The sequence below is a fragment of the Sapajus apella genome, unplaced genomic scaffold (assembly GCF_009761245.1).
Source record: "Sapajus apella isolate SASKATOON/1434 unplaced genomic scaffold, GSC_monkey_1.0 scaffold1, whole genome shotgun sequence".
Taxonomy (NCBI): Eukaryota; Metazoa; Chordata; class Mammalia; order Primates; family Cebidae; genus Sapajus; species Sapajus apella.
In genome coordinates, this window is record NW_022436941.1 from 25,335,364 (window position 1) to 25,358,590 (window position 23,227).

The 23,227-nt window shown below is 40.2% G+C and overlaps 1 pseudogene; it reads left to right on the forward strand.

The window, feature by feature from the left end:
- The first annotated feature begins 431 nt into the window (after positions 1-431).
- LOC116560554 lies at positions 432-3,288 on the forward strand (annotated as a pseudogene).
- The last annotated feature ends 19,939 nt before the right edge of the window (positions 3,289-23,227 follow it).

Consider the following 23,227-nt stretch of genomic DNA (forward strand, 5'->3'; position numbering starts at 1 on the left):
TTGGGAGCATTTTGACCATGTGGTGTTAACTCCCCTGTAATTATGAGTTGTGCAATTGTAGGGCCTGAGGCAGAGCCCTTTGCTTCCCACACCTTGAAAGTTAACAGGGAATCCTAGGATGGGACGATTGAGGCTCATGGCATGGGTATGAGGCTGGGCTCTGGGAGGAGGTGCCTGGCAGAAATAATTGGAGCTAGGTGTCAAGGTGGCAGTTGGAACAAGAGACAGGTGAGGCTGAGAGTACCTGAAATAGGTATGTGATATGTTAACTTACACCCAATCAACTTCCAGATGGAATCTGATGAAGCTTACATATAAAATAAGGAGGGTGGTGAAAAAGAAAATAATTCATAGCAATAGCAATGACAACAAAGTATGTCAGTTTCCTTATCTTTAAAAGGGAGAGGAAAAAGCAGCAGCCATCGGCTTCAGACCTCTGGAATCCAGCTCTCGCCTTGCTAGCCACAGCAATGACTGCTGTCCACGCAGGCAACATAAACTTCAAGTGGGACCCCAAACGTCTAGAGATCAGGACTCTGGCAGTTGAGAGACTGTTGTAGCCTCTTGTTACACAGGTTACAAGCTTACACCAGTAGTAAGGGGCCCGTTAATAAAAAGAGAGGTTGTTCCAAGATTGCCCATGTGTTGGCTGTGGCTGTTGAACAAGCAACTGAGAATTTCTTGGAGAATGAGACTAAAATCGCAATGGAGAGCCAGTTTCTCAAGGAGGAGCTTGTGGCTGCTTTAGATGTTAGGAAACAAGGTGATTTGATGAAGACTGCGGCTGGAGAGTTTACAGATGATCCCTGCTCTTCTGTGAAGTGAGGAAACGTGGTTCAGGCAGCTCCAGCTTTGCTCTCTGCTGGTACCTGGTTGCTGATTTTGGCTGACATGGCAAGTGTCTACAAATTACTTGTTCAGCTGAGAGTTGTGGAAGATGCTATCTTGAAGTTGAGGAATGCTAGCAATGAACAAGACTTAGGAATACAGTACAAAGCCCTGAGACCTGAAGTCAATAAGCTGAACATTATGGCAGCCAAAAGACAACAGGAACTGAAAGATGTTGGCCATCATGATCAGATGGCTGCAGCTAGAGGAATCCTGCAAAAGAATGTTCCAATCCTCTATACCACACCCCAGGCGTGCCTGCAGCACCCTGATGTCATAGCCTATAAGGCCAACAGCAGCTGCAGCAGGTGGTCACAGGTATTTCCAATGCAGCCTAGGCCACTGCCTCAATGCCTCCCAGCACCAGGATGGAGGAGGAGGAGAATCGGCATATGCACTCAATAACTTTGATAAATAAATCATTGTGGACCCCTTGAGCTTCAGCGAGGAGTGCTTTAGGCCTTCCCTGGAGGAGCATTTAGAAAGCATCATTAGCGGGGCTGCCTTGATGGCTGACTCGTCCTGCATGCTTGATGACCATTGCCAGCAAATTGTGACAGAGTGTAACACTGTCCTCCAGGCCCTGCAGGACCTGCTTTCAAAGTACATGGGCAATGCTGGATGTAAAGAAAGAAGTGATGCACTCAATTCTGCAATCAATAAAATGACCAAAAAGACCAGGGACTTGCAGAGATAGCTCTACAAAGCTGTCACGGAACATGTTTCAGATTCTTTCCTGGAAACTAATGTTCCACTTTTGGTATTGATTGAAGCTGCAAAGAATGGAAATGAGAAAGTTAAGAAGAATGCAGGTTTTCTGTGAACATACCAACAAATTGATTGAGGTTGCCAACTTGGCCTGTTCCATCTCAAATAATGAAGAAGCTTGTTCAAATGTCTGTAAGCCAGTTAGAAGCCCGCTTTCTTGGCTGTCTCAGATAATCACATTTTGGAATATGTAAACAAATGTGTCATTGCTCTCCAAGAGGAGGATGTGGATGGCCTGAACCACACAGCTGGTGTAATTCAAGGCTGGGCAGCCTGGGTCATGCATGTAGTCACGTCAGAGATGAACGACTATGAGCCAAGAATCTATACAGAGAAGGTTCTGGAAGCCACTAAGCTGCTCTCCAACACAGTCATGCTATGTTTTACTGAGCAAGTAGAAGCAGCTGTGAAAGCCCTCAGCTTGGACCTGCCCCACTCATGGATGAGAATGAGTTTATCCATGCCTTCCGCCTGGTATACAGTGGCATCCGGGACATTAGGAAAGCAGTGCTGATGATAAGAACCCCTGAGGAATTGGATGATTCTGACTTTGAGATAAAAGATTTTGATGTCACAATTAGGATGAGCATCCAGACAGAAGATGATCAGCTAATAACTGGCCAGAGTGCCCAGGCGATCATGGCTCAGCTTCCCCGGGAGCAAAAAGCGAAGATTGTATAACAGGTGGCCAGAGCTAGGAAGAAAAGAGCAAGCTAGATGCTAAAGTGTCCAAATGGGATGACAGTGGCAATAACATCAGTGTGCTGGCCAAGCAGGTGTGCATGATTATGATGGAGATGACTGGCTTTACCCGAGGTAAAGGACTACTCAAAAATATATCGGATGTCATCAGTACTGCCAAGAAAATTGCCGGGGCAGGATCCAGGATGGACAAGCTTGGCTGCACCATCGTAGACCACTTCCCCAACTCAGCCTGCAAGCAGGACCTGCTGGCCTACCCTGCAACACATCACCCTCTACTGCCACCAGCTTAACATCTGCAGCAAGGTCAAGGCCGAGGTACAGAATCTTAGTGGGGAGCTCATTGTCTCCGGGATGGACAGTGCCATGTCCCTGATCCAGGCAGCCAAGAACTTGATGAATGCCATGGTGCAGATGGTGAAGGCATCCTATGTTACCTCTACCAAATATCAAAAGTCACAGGGTATGGCTTCCCTCAACCTTCTTGCTGTGTCATGGAAGATAAAGGCACCGGAGAAAAAGCCCTTGGTGAAGAGAGAGAAACAGATGAGACACAGACCAAGATTAAACGGACATCTCAGAAGAAGCACGTAATCCCGGTGCAGGCCCTCAGCAAGTTCAAAGCCATGGAAAGCATCTATGTCTGTCCCACCCAGCTGCCCCCAGCCCTGGGGGCTCCTGAGGATCAGTCACTGTTTGTCGCTCAAATGCATTTGCTAGATACAATACTGATGTTAGATTCCATGTGGAAAAGGGCAGACTGTGAACCAGTCCAGGTGGTGAATTTTCTAAGGACACATGGTGTTTAAGTTGATTAAAAATGCTTTTAGAATGTAGGACCTACTTCTAGCTATATTTTTTATATGCTTAAATAAAGTAAAATCCATAACCAAAGAGAATCCCACATTAAGTTGTTAGTAACACTGACCAACCCGAGATGCCCATTCTCCTAGTAATGACAGTGTTAGGGTTTGAGAGAAGGGAAATTGGCTCAACCTGTTAAGAGGGTGCAGTCCAGACAGCTTTTAAATGACCAAAGATGAAAAGCAAACTGGACGTCTTAGGAAGCAGCCCCTGGAGAAGGAATGTTCCCAGAAAGATCTTGGGAGTGACAAATTCAGTAAAACATAATGTATCATGAAGAAAACGAATAACTCTCTTTATGATATGAAATGAGAATTGTAATTCATGGTTACAATTACTAATGTAATTGTAAGGACATTAATAAAGTTGCTTTTATGCAGGCAAACAAAAAGGATAATAATAGGACTTAACCATAGGGTTGTTGTAGTAACAGAATGAATGTAAACATTTAATACTTATAAACAATTTAAAATATATGCAGCATATAAGAGCCACTATATATATTTGTTTAAAAAAGTACTGCTAGTCCCATGAGCTTAGATGGTTCTGCTACTGATCACTAAATTTATCTTTAAGCTTCTTAGCAGTTGAAAAAACAAAAATATGACAGCTTTCATAAATTACATTAACTGATTGAAATGAGCCTGCTAATTCTGAAATAGAGACAATAATTTACCTGGCACAGAAATCTAAAGGGAATTTATCCCAGGAGACATCAAAAACAATACAAAACTTTTTCAAAATGGCTTAAGCAAGATTTGTAGAAGAGTTCTTCATCTGGCGAGCTCATGGATACTTCATCAGAGAAAGCTATTTCTTCTGGAAGTGAAGATAAAGATGTTCATGTTTGTAGCTTTCTGATGTGTAACCCGGAATCAGTGGTTTTCAACAGGGACAGTTTTGCTTTCTGTGAGGACATTTGTTAATGTGTGGTGACTTGATGGTTGTCACAGCTGGGGGTGGGGGAGCATGCCATCAGCATTTAGTGGGTACAGGTCAGGGATACTGCTAATACTGCACAGGATGTACCTATACTATAAAAGTTTATTTGTGTTTATCTGAAATTCAAATTTAACTGGGAATTCTGTATTTTAATTTGGTAACTCTAGCAACTCTAGCTGCCAAACTTTCTATAATTCACAGGACAGCCATTCACAACAGAGAATTGTCTGGCCTTCAGTGTGAATAGTACTGAAGTTGAGAAATCCTTCCCGAAATGAAGTCTAGATCTTTGCATACTTTTCTAGAGGAATAGAGAAAAAGTATGGACATTAAACTGTCTTTCTTCCAGTGAGACTTTTCTTCAGAATTAGTTAGTTGACAATTAATTTCAGGTCAAAACCTCCAGCCTTGTCTAATTAAGTCATATCCATGATGCTGACTCCAGAAAACAGGTGGCAAAGTGGATGTTCTACAGGACGCCTCTTGAAAATCCCCGAATATCTCTTGTCTGCACTAGCAGTTTAACACCACCTACGGCTTTAGAGTCGGATTACCTGGAGAGATTATTGAGTACACAATCTGCTAATCCAGAAATATTTATTGCGACTGACATTGAACAAGGTGATTTTGATGATAAAAAGGGGCAGGAAATAAGACTACAGTACTTGATGGGCTCATATATGAGTTGTAGAGATAATAGCTAGGGAAAGATACGGTAGAAAGACACTCTATATCTCATCTTTGTGTCAGATTCAGTGAAGGCTGGTGGGTTAACTGACAAGCTGGGACAGAGTTTAGGATAAAGTTCATTTTCCAAAAGAAGGGCCCATCTCTTGGTTGGGCTGTGAGGCTGGGCAATTGTTGGACTACAGGAAGACCTGGTCTTTCCAAGGAAGAAGCATAGGGTGCCATGTAGCTCCAGAATAGAAGAATAAAAAAGCCTTTGTGGGAAACACCACTGCTTGGGACTGATTTGTAGTCCCCCTTCCTCCTAAACTCCCTTTACTTCTCTGGCTGCCTATTGCCAAGGCCCAGATTATGCTATTTCTTTGACTTCATTAGAAACTTCTGTATGTAGCATGAGCCAAATTATTACCCTGTAATATATTTAACAAAGAAAATATTCTCCAAGTAGAACTGGAAAATGTCACAATTTAAATTATCTCATGAAAATATCAATGAGTTAACCTTCACCTGCCTCTCATGCCTGAAATGAGATAAACAGGGGTGATCGGTGTCTTCGTGTGTTACCCAAAGCATGTGCTTTGCATTCAGAGGTTGCATTGCTAACATGAAATGGCACAGAAAAATGGGAAAATCAACTGCCAGCTGCTCCCTTCATAGCAAACAGTTAAACTGCCTGTTTAAGAAGGTGGAAGAATATGCTCTACTCAGGGCTGGCTCCTGGGGTTGTATAAACACCTCTCTTATTCTTAATTCACATCAATTTTTTTTGTGGCCTTCCCTTTGCCACTTCTTAGCTGTGAGATGATGGCTCCTGTGATTCTAACTCCATGTCATGGAAAAGAAAATGAAAGACAGGACCATGCTGTTTATTAGGGTAATATGATAACAGATACACCGTGACCCTGCGTCACCCAGAAAGGATTCAATTACTCCTGTGTCCTCTGTTCAGGGAGCAGTGAATTTTTTCATCCACTTTTGAAACATTGCCATCAAAAAAATAGCTCAAAATAACACTTTTTTTGTGATTGAAGGGTTAGTTTCAATTTTCTGAAAAGTTAACCTCCATGTTACACTTGTTCCTCTCTGAAGGCTGAGAGACAAGGCTCCACTGTACTTGGATAATGTGCACAATCCTCAGGCACACAGACAATTTCCCACTGGTTTCATTTTGAGTTGGAGGGTTCTTGATGACATGCAGTCATTTAAAAAATAAACTCTTAAATGGAATATTAGATTTACAGAAACATTGCAAAAATGGTACAGAGAGCTTTTATAAACCCGTCATCTAGTTTCCCCTATTGTTAACATCTTATATAACCAAGCTACATTTGTCACAACTAAGAAACCAACATTAGTACATTACTATTAACTCCAGACTTTATTTGGATTCCACCAGCTTTTCCATTAATATCCTCTTTCCATTGTAGATTTAAATCCAGGGCATCATGTTGCATTAATTGTCAGGTCTTCCCAGTTCTCTGGTCTGTGAAAGTTTCTCAATCTTTCCTCATTTTCAATGATTGTCAGTTTTAAGGAGTAGTTCCCAGGTACTTAGAATGCTCCCATGTCTAGGTTTGTGGTTGTTTTTTTTTTTTTCTCATAATAACTGGGGTTACAGGGTTCTATAAAGAACAGCACAGAGGTAAAGTGTCCTTCTTGCCAAGCACATTGTATTAGGGGGTACGTGATACCCACATATGGTGACGTAAAGCATCATCACTTGGTCAAGGTGGCATCCGCCAGGTTTCTCCACTGTATTATTTTCCCCTTTCCTCTTCTCTGATCTTTTGCAACCAAATCACTAGGTCTAGCCCACCCCCAGAAGGGGTCAATCTCCACTTCCTTGAGGGAGCCTCTACATATATTATTTTAAATTCTTGTCTAAGAAAAATTTCATACAGTCATTTTAATGAAATATTTTAAACAAATACACATACCAAACTCCCAAATTTAACAAATGTTGACATTTTGCAAAATATACTTCAGATCCCTTTTTTACCTTTAAAAAAATCATTCCTGATATGTTTGAAGTCTTTTTGCTGTTCTCAATTATCTCACTCCTTCCCTATTGATAAAAATACCATGCTTTTACATATATGTAGATATCCGTAAAGAGACTTCCATATTTATATGTTTTATTTTAAAACTTGATTTTTTTTCATTCAATTTTATGTTTCTGAGATCTATCCAGGTTGAAGTGTGTATATGGGAAGAAAGGCATCTTAATCTCACCAGTAAGTTGTCTCTAAATCGCTTTTTATATTGGGTTATTTGTGGAAGTGTTTCCTGTAAGGTATCAATCCTCCGATGGTGTGTGAATTCTTGCAAGGTTTAGTCTTGGGAAGTGAATGATACCTCCTAACTTCGTTCTTAATAACTGGACTCTGGTTACAGAAAGGTGAGAAGGAGAAAAAAAACTGATCTGTTTGGTAATGCCTACATTCTCTTGTTAGAGGGACAGCCAATAGTTCCTCCAACATCTCTGTCTTCTGTCTCATTCTCTAGTGTGGGTGAATCATCAGAACAAGTACCTAGTAATCAGTGAGGAACAGCAGGAGATGTCCACTTCAGCCCTCACAAGACAATGCAAGGCACCACAGGACAGAAGATAACAGAGTTCCAGTAGCTGAGCTCCAAACTTTAATGTCTTAAAACTCAAACTCAGTATGTCCCAAACTAATACATCATCTTTCCCTGCAAGTTGCTCTTCAAACAATGTTCCTAATTTCAGTATCCACCCAATTGCCTGGGAGATGTCTTTTACTCCTACCTTTCTCTCTGCTCCCACTAAATTATGCCCCAAGTCCTACTATTCCTATCTCCTAAATATCTTCATCCTTTTATTTCTGCATAGCTCCATGCCATCACCATCATCTGAGTTACATTAACTCACTCCCAAATTATTGTAGCATATGCTCAACTGGGCTCCCGGTGGAAAAGCTGTCAGAATCAAAATGTTATATATTGTTATATATATTTTAACACTTGTGTTCAAAAACAAAAACAAACACCAAACAAACACATGACAAATAGAGCCGGAGAATGTCATAGAGTTTTCTCATGCTTTCGTGTCTGATAACAAAACTATCACAAAAGAGTCCACAAAAGCCACCTTGCAAAAAGACCACAACATCCTTACACACACAAAAATACTTCTAAAAGGACATCTTCCCTGCAAATGTGTGTCCAACCTTAGACTGGCATCACCCTTGTTAGTGGTCTTTGTAGTAGCCAAGGATAATTATCTCAAAACAAGAATGCAATTCTCCTCATTTTGCCTTTAAAAGCCTTTGTCTTCCTTTACCTTCCTGAGTGCACACATAGTTTATCACAGTACATATATTCCCATGGCAATGTCCATTCCTGAATAAATGTTCTTTGCTTTTAGAGAGCCTCTCTCTGTTATATAGGTTGACAGCTGCCTCTAAGCTTGCCCCCTCCAGTCTATCTTCCACTCTGCAGGCTAGAGAAACCAAATCATGCTACTCCCCACTGGCCTTGAGACAGAATTGGAACTTCTAAGGAGATTTATAGTGCCTTCAAATCTCTCTTTTGCTTCTGTTTCTAGTCTCATTTCCTATCCTATTTGCCTCAAACTTCATTTAATCATTAGCTTTTTTTACTTTCTCAAATATATCATGCTGGTCTCACCTCTGAGGCCTTCACACATGCTCTTCCCTCTGCTTAGAATACACCTTCATGCAATTTCAATCAGCTTTAACAGTCCTTGCAAGAACTCTGACAAAGGCCCTTTCCTCGACCAAACTTTAAGCAGCTCCTCAGAGTCTTTTTTTGACCAGGCCTCATCCTTAGGCTCTGTCCTTGGCCTGCTGAAGTCTGTTTCATCAAGCATCCTCCTTGTCAGTTTAGACTTCCCCACCCTTAATATCTGACCACCCTTGGCATCTGTTCAAGTTCTTCATCCTCTCCCCTAACCTTGAGGTCTAAGTCTTTGGTCCACCTTTATCATGAGTTCTGTGAGGCCAGTTTAGCAGAAATCCCCCTACACTTGATGTCCTCTTAGTAACTTTCCATCCACAGGCCCCTTACTCTGGTTGTTGGCTATAAATCCCCGGCTGTCTGCGGCATTGAGAACTGAGCTCACTTCTGTACTAAAGTCTCTCCTTACTGCAGTAGTTCTTCCAGCACACGATCTGCCTTTATTGCCTTTAACTAGTGTCTAACTTGTTTCTCTGACAACTCCTTGATCCCTAGACTAGGCTGACACCCATCATACACCTCCTCCAGTTTCCTGTGACTGCCATAACACTTTATTGTAACATCTATAACCAGGGGCTTTTTCAAACTGAGTGGTATGTCCTGAAAGTGCGTCTTAGGTCTTACTTACCATTGTATTCCCAGCATAGCATAGAGCTTGGCACACACAGAACTCAGGCAATGTTTGTGGAATAATGGAATGAATTTCCAGTGTTTCTCACTTGCCTGTATGGAATGTTCCAACACAGCAGGCTGTTTTAACCATCAGGGGATAGTGTGGTGGGCCTATGGCATGGATGAAAAGAGTCCATTTCTTAACTGTTGCACAACTCTCAAAAAATCCTTCCTGCATCTGGCCTGCCATGGAGCAGAAACACCAGACTCATTTTCTCTAGCAACGGCCCCAGATAGAACTGGCAGCCTACCTCATTTGCTTACTCTAGCTAGCTCTCTCATCACCAGTGCCTACAATTCATTACTGTACTCTCTATATTTGTTTACTTGTCTCCACAATTGCAGGCTGCCACAAAATCTAGGTAGACCTAGACTAATCAAATTTTGTGCTCAGGCACAAAAGTTCTTCATTTAATGTAACCGTTTCTCATTTTGCATCTATTTCTCTGCCTAATTATTCATTAATTCTTGGAAGTAATTGACTGGTTTTGATACATTCCACACACTAATAGTTTCACATACATCTCAGGTTTGATTGGGGGCTTTCTGTTATTGTGAAACAGAAAGAGCCAGTATATTCAAATGGAAGTATCTTCATTTTCTAATGTGTTTTAATAACGTTTGGAATGTGAGTAGAGGCAAACAAGACTAAAATTACATGAAGTGAAAATTATCTTTTAGGCAAATATAATAGGTTAATATTGCTATAAAGAGACCAAAGGGATCACCTGTATCACCTGTAAGTCCTTCACAGACCACCAGGGTTGCACTCAGTGAAACCCCTCTTCCTAATGATTCTCTGTCATGGTTTTGAAGGTTTAAGGAAAAGAGAATTCTATAACCTTTCTGGCAAACCCTCCTAGGTGTTAGAAATGCTAACTCAGAAAAACCTGAGTCTATTAACTTTTCACTTAAATTGGTCGTGCTGCAGGTAAAACCTAATTCCATTTGCCTTTTTGCAGTGTGGGAGAAAACAGAAGCTTATATAAGTTAGTTGCCTATAATCTTATCTAATGAGTAATAGGTGTAAGATTTGAACCAAAGCCTGATTCTAAAGCATGCCCTTATTTTTTTCCATAACCAATGAACTTCCTTGCCCAGTTAATGGGATTGTTCAGTACACAAGGTGATCTATTTCCCTAAGTAGCTTGGACTAAAGGTAATGCCAACTATTGACCATAAATCCTTGTGACTCTAGCTCTATGTCCAGGAGTCCAGGGCAGTAAGGCAGCTCACAGGCTGCCTTTGGAAATACTGGAGATGGAAACAGAGGACTGTAATGTAGCCCAGTGTGCCTCCAGAGCTAGAAAGAAAGCTCTGTCCCTGGGCACCCCAGGCACCCCAGGCCTTTGGTAGTTTTACACTTTTTTTTTTTTTTTTTTTTGAGATGGAGTCTCACACACTGTTGCCCAGACTGGAGTGCGGTAGTGCAATCTAGGCTCACAGCAAGCTCCACCTCCCAGATTCAAACAATTCTCCTACCTCAGCCTCCCAGGTAGCTGGGCTAATTTTTGTATTTTTAGTAAAGACAAGATTTCACCATGTTGTCTAGGCTGGTCTCAAACTTCTGACTTCAAGTGATCTGCCAGCCTTGGCATCCCAAAGTGCTGGGATTACAGGCATAAGCCATCACGCTGGCCTACAGTTCTTATCGTCATATACCACTCTGACATTTGAAAAGTGGTAAAGGCTAATCTGAGCTCAAGAACAGTAACTATCTCAAATCCTTTGTCTGAAAAATGAGGACAATAATAGTCCCCACCTCATCATTGTAGTGAGGCTCAGTGCTGTATTACATATAAAGTAGTTGGAATAGAGCCTAGTAGTCAGCTGTCAATAAAGCTTAGGTATGAATACTATTTTTAAATTGTTGCTTTTATTGTTGTTATTGCTTATTATTATGAGAGCAAAATATTTAAATACAGCTGCAATTAAGAGCCTTTGTAGTGAAGTTCCTGACTGGCCAGTGACTCAGCTACTAAAAGAAAGAGGAAACTCCAGTAGTTGTGGCTAAAACATCTACGTCCTTATACAGGTGCCCTTATTTTCACCCTGAGAATTTTAAAATTCTCACCTTGAGAATTGTATGTGTTCATTTTAGCTTTTCCCAGATTTACATCCACTGTTTTAGAAAATTTTAATGTACTAATAAAATATTATTATACCTAATTCTTGTCCCTGAAGTCTTCCTTTGAAGTACTCCTATTTATACCATACAGTTCTTAAGTTTCTCTTTTTGATGATAGCTTATTGATTATTCACATCCAGAGATTGCTTTTTATTGTCTTATATCTATTCCATTCTAGAGATTTTTAACAATTCTTTTATCTTCATGTTATATAGCTTTATGTTTCACATAAAGATCTATTTGATCTTTAATCTGGCATTAATATTTCTTACATACTGTTTTTTACACTTCTTAAAACTTAAAAACCTTCTTAAAATGATTATACTTTAAGTTCCAGGATACATGTGCAGAACATGCAGGTTTGTTAGGTATACATGTGCCATGGTGGTTTGGCTGCACTCATCAAAAACTCTTAAGTATATAAATGCACAAGCTGCACAAAATTATGTACGTACTATAAAAACCTCTAGAAATGTAAAATGTTCTTATAAGCACTTGTCCATATTTCATTAGCTGCAAAATATTGAACACCGTTTAAAGTTACAATTATAGAAACTGGATGTCTTATTTTAAGGTATATAACAAATAAAGCTCAGAAACACAATGGCATTCTTATGAAGTGTCACCTGAAATCGTCAAAAGTGGATTAATTAATAGGCATGGTTTCTACAGGATCATGAGATTTGATATTCACTTTGATTGGATGTTTAATCTCTATACAAAGGTGGAGGGGAGTGCAAATGTTGTACGAGTATGCTCTCATGCTGCACCTGCACCCCAGCCAGCCCCTACCCACTCCACCAACAGCCCTACATTTGTGAATGTGTGAACTTGCTTGAGCCAGGTGGAGTAGAAAATACCTAAAGGGAATTTGTTAAGAAGAGAAATGACATGCTTCACTTCTTGCTAACAGACTAGATGCTGGTGAATGTTAGGCCACTGTCCATGTCCTGAATTCTCTATGAGAGACAATTCTGCCATGGCAAATGACATGTGACTATGTGCATGGATTCATGCAAATATAAGAAAGTCACTGAGAGCTCAAGGCCCTATTTTAAGAAGATTTCATGGGACCTGCTAACAGGACTTTCTGAGAACCCTGCCAGCTCATATCTGCTAATTATGTGCACCCTTCCAAGGCCAGCTGCCCACATAGAGGGTTCAGAGGCAGATCAAAACTCCTCCTCTTTCAGCTTCTTCCAGCTGCTAGGTAGCAGGAACTAGCCTAATTAATCCTGATGCCTCCTAAGCATTTAGGTTAGAGAAGTAAAAGGTATCAGGAAGTCAAAGAGTTTTTCTGTTGTGTTTTGTTTTTTAACTTAAAGGTCCTACATAAACTGATGTTGAATTTATAGAAAATTTTGCTTTGAAAATTGAGGTGAAAAGAGTCTGATTTCTGAGATCTAATTATGACTCAGCAAACCACCACAGGCACTACATCAGAGGAACGCATACCTCGTCAGCATAAAAGTGGCAGGTGGAAACAGCTGCTCTGTGTAAATTTATCTGGACTGATCACAGCAGCAGAAAAGGAACTAGGTTTATGTCAGGACCTGGGCCACAGACCAGAGTGACGTTTTTCTAGGAAATGGCAACAGTGCCAGCAACCTTTTAGCACAGGGTATAAGAAAAACTCTATCTGAAATAATTGTTTTAAATTCATAATATTATATATTCTGTTACTAGAAAAATAGAAATATGCTTTCTTTCTTCACAAGCTGCAATTTAAAGCAGGCAGGACGAGAGTGCCGGATTCCTAAGGGTTCTTTAAGGAAGACAACTGCAATACCCCAATTTTGTGCCCATAGAACAGAATAACATTAGACAGTGGACAATTTAGGGACTTTCAAGGTCATGGTTCTCAAATTCCCAACTTGATCACCCATCTCATTCCATATATTTCCCTGGAAGTCCATCTCTTAGACTATACAGTCTTTTTGGAGCCATTTTCAAAGAGAAATTTTAACTATGTAGATTTTTTTCTGGATTTCTTCCCATCTACTCAATATCATCTACTGAATATCAGTATCTACTCCATATCCATCTGCTCAATATCTACTGAGATCCCTGTCTTGGAAATTGGAACACAGAAGATGGGAGTGGAAAACAGTTATATCAATTCTTAGTTTTTGGAAATGTACCAATTTGCTCAAATATTCATTCTTCCGAATCAGTCTTGGAACTAACCACTAGCTACTCTATCAGATAGCTTGTGCTGCAAAATAAACTACCCCAAAACTTGTGACTTAAAACAAGTTTTTTGTAGCTATTTATGTAGCTAGCAATTTTGTGGTTCAGCATTTTGGACTGAGCCTAACTGGACAGCTCTGATTTTGGCTAGGCTCAATTGTGGGTCTGCTGGGTTGACTGGAAACCATAGGGTGGCCTCTTGGTCAACTTACTGTTTCTCCATGTGGTCTCCTCATCTTCCAGCAGGCTAGCCCAGGCTTTTCCACACTGGGGGTGGCCGGGACCCCAGAGAGAGAGAAGAAATGTTCCAGGCCTCTTCAAGGCTTACCTTGGAACTAGCACAATATTACCTCCACCACATTCTATTGGCCAAGTCACAAAGCCAGCCCATATTCAGGGCCAGCCTTCTGCTTGATGGGACAAGTTGCAGAGTGACACTGCTAGGGGCACCGATGTCGAATGTTATTTCACTGTAGTCATATTTGCATACCTGCAATGGAGGAGAAGTGGATCCAAATAATTTAATCACAGGTGAATTTTTCCATTAAAAAAATGAGCTGATAAATAAATTATATAGATTTATACCTTTAAAATAGTAATAAGCAGTCATTCTTAGTAATACTGATGCCATGAAAACAAAAACTACAGGGGCAAATTCTCAGTTTAGTTTTAGTCTGGCTTCCCAGATTTTATAGATGATAAAGGAAGAACTTTTCCCTTCATATAACTTTCATTTTATAATAATATAGATTCTTATTGCAGACTGGGTTTTTTGGGAAGTAGATTCTGAGATGGAGTTGAGTGTGGAAAGTGTTTATTAGGGATTGCCTCTGGGATCAACACCTGTGGAGGAGTGAAGAAGGAGCAGAGGGAGCCATTGAATGGTCAGGCAGGTCCACAGCTTTGGTGGACCCTGTGGGAGCTCTGGATATAAATGCTCCATCAGAGTTGTCCCAGGTTGGGCCACTGTGGCTGGGCCTTTATAACTGATCCTTCCTCTGTCAGTCACTGGACATGGGCCTCACCTGGAAAGGACATAATCTTAGGCAAGGTGGCTTTCTGCAGCTAAGTCAATTCCTGAAGGTGCCCACAGATGAAGGCTGTCTGCTAACAGCAATTCTGGGGTTGAAGGCCCTTCCTTCCAGATCCATCACAATGCTAACAGAATTATGATGAGATTCTAGCTACATACAACTGGTTTCATCTGCAGGAGAAGCTACATGACCCATCATGTGATGATACTTATTGACTCTGTTGTTTTCCTCAGAGGGTTTCAAATAGCTTCAAGAAGGCTAGCTGACTCATAGTGCTGTTACCTTCATTTTACTGCCAGGGCTGAGCAATAAGTAGCAGGCTAACTGAGGAATTTATCAGCCATTCATGCAAGTAACTTTCATTCACATTTCAGGCCTCCTATTCCCCCTCTGAAAGGAGCATTAATTTCTGCCATCCTACCCTCTGGCCAACAATTCCTCGCTTAGTGGATAGGGATGTGGGCTCTTTCTCCCTCTTCTGTCTGGATCACAAATTACCTTCATCGTCACGAATGAGTGAATTTGTGCTAAGGGAGGACAGGGGCCCACAGATGAACCCAACTCTAAGGTAGTCATACATATAAAAAGCTAAGCTTAGCAAATAAATCTATTGGAACTGATTGTATGCAATAGTATTATTTTTTCTTTTTGTGAAAGAATGAAGCATGCTCCCTTGGTGAATTTAGAATAGGATTTTATTTTCAAAAACTGATTTACATATGACCTTCCAATCACCTGCTTTACATGCAGCTGGATTAAGAAAGCTTTAGTTGTACTTCTGGTCTGATTATGGGATTGCCCTTGTAAGGGCCTTAAAGTGGTCTTTGCTAAAGTTCAATCAGCCATAATGAGAGGCATAACTGTTCAGTGGTTAAAAGGACAGGTTCTGGAGTCAGACAGACTTAGACTGCAAGTCTGTCTCTGACACTTTCTAGATGTCTGTTATTGGACAAATCAGTCAATCACCCAAAGCCTCGGTTTCCTCCTTTATACAATGGGCATCATAATAGCTGCTCCATCCTAAAAGGATTCAGTGAGGTGATGCCCACACAGAGCCTGGAACAGGCCCCGGCGCTATCAATCTTATCTCCTTTTCTTTAGGATGAAGATGACAACAATGGTGAGACATTTGGTTTTTGCCTTCTGCTACATCCCCACAAACACTCACTCTTCTTTATGGTCAACTTAATCTGATGGTTCTTAATTTTTCTGATGCAGGAGATCTGAAGCAATAGGTAGCAGGTAGATGTAAAAGGATATAGAGCAGAGAGATGTATATTTGAAAATATATATTGAAAAGGTTCACCTTTCAAAATAGCAAGGTAGTATAGCATGGCTAAATTCTAGAATTACATTTTTTTAAAAAGCTATGACTATTTCAATGCTACCTGAAAGTACACACCTAAGGGAACATAGGGAGGGGTGTGGGGGTGTGGTGACAGCCACCATGAGAGTGAATCTCTTGGGTTCAGGAATGAGAGTCAGGAAGTCAGCAAGAGAACCAAAAGCCAAAAGTTCTCGGGCCTGTGGGAGGGACACAAAACCACAAGCTTCTCATGTCAGATCCACCGGTGGCTGCCAGTAGTGACAGATGGAGAGGGCTGACAATACACAAGGCAAATTGAGGTTTACTAAATATAAGGACTTTTGACATCAATCATGTAACCTCAGCTGTTCTATAATGAGGTTTAACCTTTGTCCACTCTGGAACAAGACTTCACAGCAGTTTGGTTCCCTTTTCCTTGGCTTCATGTCACATTTTGTCACAGAGAAAGATACTGCTAGATATTTCGGGCTGGGCCTGGTGGTTCACGCCTATAATCCCAGAACTTTGGGAGGGTGAGGAGGGTGGATCACCTGAGGTCAGAAGTTCAAGGCCAGCCTGACCAACATGGTGAAACACCCTCCTACTAAAAACACAAAAATTAGTTGGGTGTGGTTACACACACCTTTAATCCCACCTACTCGGGAGGCTAAGGCAGGAGAATTGCTTGAACCTGGGAGGTAGAGGTTGTAGTGAGCCAAGATTGTACCACTGCACTCCAGCCTGGGTGACAGAGTGAGACTCTGCCTTAATAAAATATATAATAAATAAAATAAAGATACTTCTTTTCGAAGTGTGGCTTAGGTGTGCACTTAACATTCTACAGTGGAAGAGAGTATCTCTATCTTTGGCCATAGTGATTTATTCATTCATTTCTTAGATTTGGTATACTCTAATTTAGTTGACAATGAGAGGAAACTGGTATGTTCTATTATATTGAGCTGTTTATTGTGTTCACACTCAGGTTACCAATTTTCAAAGAACTGGAATTGAATGAAATTCATGAACGTTGAAGCTATTAAAATTAGCTTATCCTTTCTTTGGCGATATAGAAGAGCTTGGGGTTCTGTTAGGATCTCATTGTTTCATTATCACCATGTAGTTCTACAGGTTTTGAAGATGTAAGCAACTGAGCCTAATACATGTCCAGAAGCTACATTGCGATTATGCCCCTAGTATCTCATTCTAGACTTCCATGCTACTTTCTCATAAAAGCACAAACTTAGAAGCTACCTCTGGTCATCTGAGTCTTCTCCTTGTCTGGATTCAGTCAATAGAATTGCCCCATTGAAGTAGCCCTCATGTTTATGCCAACCGCAAGTCATCCTAAAATGGAGCGGCAGGCGGTACTCCTCAGGAAGGGAAATGTTGATGGGAAATGCTTTGCCTGGGGATCTCAGACCCATTTTCCAGCTCCAGGCCTCATCACAGAAACCTTGGGCTTGAATATGGCCTGCCTGGTGTTTCGGTCTGATTCTGACAGCAGAACAGTGAAACTAGTCTGAAGGATTCATTGTAAGCCTTCAAATAAAATGTCAATCACTTTTCAGCTAAGCAGTTTACAGTCACAAACAAACATGACCTGTATCTTCTAAGGTCCTTTGTAGCAAAATACTTTTGCTATTTTTGTTCTAGCTATCTTATTACTTTTCAAAAGTAGAAAAAATATATAATTGAGTTTTTGATCCTATAGTGTGTAGAATTTAACTATACAGTGTGATACTTATTTTCTTGGATTGCTGATGAATGGACTGATTTCAAGTGGCCGTCCTAGGAGGGATTTGAGCAACACACCAAGTGTAGAGTCACTTTTAAAAAGGTATGGTTTGCCAAAACAAAGGCTTTAAAGGACTACAGCACCTATCACTTGGCCTGTACGCTTACTAGGCTGTCCAGATAGCCAATAGGAACAAACTTCTCAGCTCCCTGCCTTGGTTCCTGTCCTATCGCCTGAGCATCTCATCTTGCCCTATTTGCTGCTCCTCCCTCAGCTACTGACCTTCTTCACATCTTAGCTTTTGCCTTGCCTGCAGTCAATGGCCCCACCTTTGCCCATCAGACCCAGTGCTTGTTTGCTTCTCCCATTCCCTTGTCACCTCCCTGGGACTCCAGTTTGCACTCTGCTTGGATGACAGCTGCCCTCTGCTGCCTGTGGTAACAACTTCACCCAGTCTTTTCCCCAGGGCTAGTACATCTGTGGGGGCTGGGGTTGCGGAGGATACTCTTCATTCAGGAAAAAGATACAGCTAAACTTATTTCATCACAAAAATCTTTTAAGAGATTCTAAACAGCTTTTACTGGCTCTGCAACATGTTTATTGTGAATTCAGTAGGTCCAACATTTTTTTCTTATCCGCTGATTAGCAGACATCTATTGAGGTCTACCAGGTGGCCAGTGTTAAGTTTGGCATTGAGAATTTACTGTGTTATCTTAATCCCTGAGGAGGATGTAAGGGTGATCTCCCTAGCTGTAAGATCCGTCTCCCCTCATGTGGAAGCATTGACTGCACTTATCTTCATGCTTAGCAGAGAGGCTGTTTTCCATTGCTAGTCCCTGTGGGCATCTCCTGAAGTTGTCAAAAAAAGAGGCAACCTTCCCAGATAGACAGTTCCTTCATAAAGTGTATACACAATGTCAGTGAAGTCGAACTTTACATATAGTATACTTAAGTTAGTTGCTAAAAAGCAAGGTAGAGACTACATATATCTACATGGTACCTCTGGAAGAACACCCAAGAAAATGATAACATTAGTTGCCTCTGAGAGGAAATTGGACAGTTGGAAATCAGGGGAAGAAGGGAAATTTTTCACTGTATATTCTATCTTTTGAATTTTAAACCATATTAATATTATTATAGCTATTAACAAAACAAAACCGATTTTTACATGTTAAGTCCTCAAAGAGGAGGGCAGGGGAATGTTGGAATAAGTGTAGCTGCAATCCCTTGTTGTAACCTGTAATCTTAAGCAAAGGGAAAATGTGGCATATGTACACCATGGAATATTATGCAGCCATCAAAAATGATGAGTTTGTGTCCTTTGTAGGGACATGGATGAACCTGGAAACCATCATTCTCAGCAAACAGACAGAAGAGCAGAAGATCAAACACCGCATGTTTTCACTCATAGGTGGGTGTTGAACAATGAGAACACATGGACACAGGGAGGGGAGCACTACACACTGGGGTCAGTTGGGGGGAAATAAGGGAGGGACAGCAGGGAGTGGGGAGTTGGGGAGAGATAGCATGGGGAGAAATGCCAGATATAGGTGATGGGGAGGAAGGCAGCAAATCACACTGCCACGTGTGTACCTATGCAACAATCTTGCATGTTCTTCACATGTACTCCAAAACCTAAAATGCAATAAAATAAATAAAGGGGAAAAAAAAAAAAAAACTTATGAAAGGCCACCAGGTCAGGAGGATGAGAGGAACCGGAATTCTGCTAAGATGTAGGCCAGTTAAATGATTACCAGTTATTATTCCGGAGTTCACAAAAATTTGCAACATCCTCAATTACTCCTGTAAATAACATCCTTATTGTAGTACATGAAAAAAAAAAAAAAAAAAAAAAAAGCAAATTGATGAGAGATGCCCAAGTGTAGATACAGAAGGTAGATCCCTAGGAAATCATTGAACAAGGAAGCAGAACTCAGCCTTACAAATTATGTGTACAAATATATCAAGATATCCCTCATGGATTTGTATATACTCAGGCCCCTTTGGCCCAGGGCTGGGAAGCAGACAGGCAGGCAGATGACAGGCCTAGGTCACATGGTAAGGGGAAGCACCTGAAAGCCCTGGTGACTCTGAATGATTTAGCCAGAAGAAATAACCATCTGCATTAAATTCTGCAAAAATGCATGTGTGGGTTTCTGTGATGGCCACCACCAATTAGGGCGTTTAATATTGCAAGGTATGTTTAATATTGTAAGGCAAGTTTGAAGTTCAGGCAGGAAGATATTGGGTTTTGATGATACTTTAACACCATCTTCCTTAATGAATAAAATCCCTGAATTATTCTCAAGACAGAATACATCTGTTTTCCCAGGTGTAAACAGAAAGTGCTTTATAACATTGGTAAAGCCATGTCTACAATCTGCTGTTTACACTCCTATCACTTTTTCTTGGTGATAAATTAATACAGTAAAGAAGCTGCATCCAACCTCTGTGCAGGCCACAGAGGGTAGGTCACAATTCACCAGACACTCTATTTGGTGTCAAATTTTCAAATCAACTACAGCAGGCTACCAGCACTAAAACTCCTCAATCAGTACAGAAGTACTAAAACTTTGCATTTACTTAATAACTACTGAATGGTGGTACTGAAGTAGTTACTATGCACAGTCTTTAAAATATTTTTTTTTAAGAAAAGCAAAATATAAGATTTGTTCTATTGATTCTGTTTGATGGGCACTTAAAAGGTTCATGTGGGAAGATTCATATTGCAACTTCAAATCATTGGAACAATCCCTGAGATGGGCAGAAGTCTCTAGTGAACGACACCCAAATGAGCCACCCTTTTCAGGATCACAAAGCAATGCTGGACAGCAGAGACCTTCATTTGGTTTCTCTTGTTACAGTCAGGTTGCACATATTTGGCTGCTAACTTATCTTAGATTCTCAGCTTAAGCAATTTACACAGATTACATCATTAAATCTTCACAACTACTGCTTGAGCTATAATTATTCTGTTTTATGGATAAGGAAGCTGAAACACAGAGTAAAAGTCATTTGTACAAAATCACACAGCTAGTTGATGGTCAAATCCAGCCAGTAAAACTTCTACATCTATGTTATAACCATCCCACTGTACTGCTGCTCTAAAGAAATATACTAGGTTAAATGGGATCATTTTATATATGCTATCTTTAATGGAGAAGTCATAACTTTATACTTAAATATTAGAAGAAAAGAGGACTGTAGTAAACTATGGCTGCCATGTACAGTTGTTCAGATGAGTACTGCCCAACCATAGGAACGTCACCAATGTTACAATCATGGCACTTCTTAGATCTGAGCAAAGTGCATTGTACACCAATGTGTGCCATGGCACTGAGTAACCTGAGGGGTTGATCAAATTTATATAAATATTTCTTTACCACAGAAATATTATTTCCCAAATTAGCCCTATAAAGTTAGAAGAGTAGATTTTAGAAAAAGAAAAGCGAGGGAGGGGAAGAGATTATACAAAGCGTAAGATCGACAACTCTATTTTTTATCTATATGCTTCAAACCTGACAGGCTGAATTAAGCCATTTTGCTATGAGACATATAACAATTAGAATGATCACCTATCCACTCACATTGCTTCTCTTTATCCTCTGTTTTTTTGTTAGTCATTTTATTATACATGGTCAGGATTTATAATATTTAGAGTCTATTAGGGATCATAATTTACACAGTTGCTGACATTCAATCACACATCTAAATAGACCACCAGACCTTGTATCGTGCCCTCTTGATTTTAAAATTCATATTGATTAATTTCTTAATTGGCTCCAAAATTATCACTAGGTACCTATAATTTTGTGATTTTGTTTATTTCTGTGGGATAGATTCCAAGTGATGAGTAATAGGGTATACGCATTTTTTAAAATTCAGAGGCATTGTCAAATTGGCCCCTAAAAAGACTGGATCAATTTGTGTATTCACTAACATCTATGAGAATATCTGTATTTTTATGTCCTCTCCAAACCTAAATACAATCACTGAAAAAAAGTTTGCTTATTTAAAGAATTGAAAAGACGATCCTACCACAAAATCCAAGTCAGAGACAGTTACTATTGATGGTTTATTATATAGTCTCTACAGCATCTTGCTGTTATAAAACAATAAGATGTAGACACACATTTGTAACATAAAAGGGCACATAACATATAAACTGTTCTCCATCTTGCTTTTCTCTCCGTTACAGATCTTATAGAAAATCCCATATCAGCACATAATCATCTAATTTGTAAGAGATGTACAGTATATAGATGTTACATTATACAGGTGTTCTAATATTGATTTCATGTTCTGTTAATGAACTTATAGACTATTCTAGACTTTGATTTTAAATAATGCTTCACTTAATATCTTATATCTTTACACAAATACACAAATGTCTATTGAGTAGATTCCTAAAAGTAAAATTTCTGGCTGGAAAGGCATGTGCATTTAATGTTTTGGTTAATGTTGCCTATGTCACCTCCAAAGAGGCTGCACCATTTGCAGGCCCAACAGCAATGCCTGAAATCTCCTGTTTCCCCATATCCTCGATAAAATAGTGCTCTGTCAGACTTTAGGAGCATTGCCAATCTAGAAATTGAAAGATAGTATCTCAGTTTAATTTTAATGTCCACTTGTCTTATCATGAGTAACAACGGATAAACTTTTTAGCATGTGGAAGAGGTTCATGTACCTATTTTTTTATGAACTCTCTTTACGCATTCTCTACCCATTTTTCCACTGGTTTTTGGTAACAGCTATTTCTTTTTGATTTGTAAAACATACTTATATATTGAGCAAATTAGACCTAGCCATCTGTTTTGTTAGTAATAGTTCCCATTTGTAGTTTGACTTTTGTATTTCTTTGAAGTATTTCAGGCTGTGAAGAAATTTTTTTACTCTTATGTAGACAATTTTAACCATTGTTTGTGTTTCTATGTTTTTTTTTTTTTTCCTTAGAAAGGCCTTGTTCATTCCAAGTTTGAATTTAAGGATTATTTTATATTTTCTTCAATTGCTTTCACTGGTGCTTTTTTAAAAAATTGATTTAAATATCTGACCCATCTGCTACTTACTTTGCAGTAAAAGGTGGGCATCCATTTTCTTTTTCCTCTTAATTGTTAGCCTATCAAATATTGAATAATCCCTCTTTTCCCCACTGTTTAGAAATACTGCTTTCAAGAAAATTCCAGAATTTACATCAGAAAGTTCCCAAGGAAGGCATCAGCTTAGTCATTCCCACATGGCGACTTGGACATTGGTGCTCTGTGGGACACTTCAGGGTCTCACAAAGGTCCCACCAAAAATACAAGTTCCTTCTCCAGGAGCTTCAGATTCTCAGAGTTTGGGAAACTGTCTTTTTGCCTCTAGCTGTTTATTTTAAAGTTTTTAACCCAACAAAAACATTGTTATGGGATCCTTGGGGTGTCGCTTTGCCAGCTGGAAACCTCTGGGGCTAGTGGCTCCTCTGTCTAAGTTTTGCTTGGGCCCAGTGGGCTCGTCCCAACCACTAAGCCTGGTTGGCTGTGCTCAGCTCACACTACCAGCCTGAATCCCACACCTGCCAAGGGTAAGCCAGGCACAGAGTGGCAAGAAGT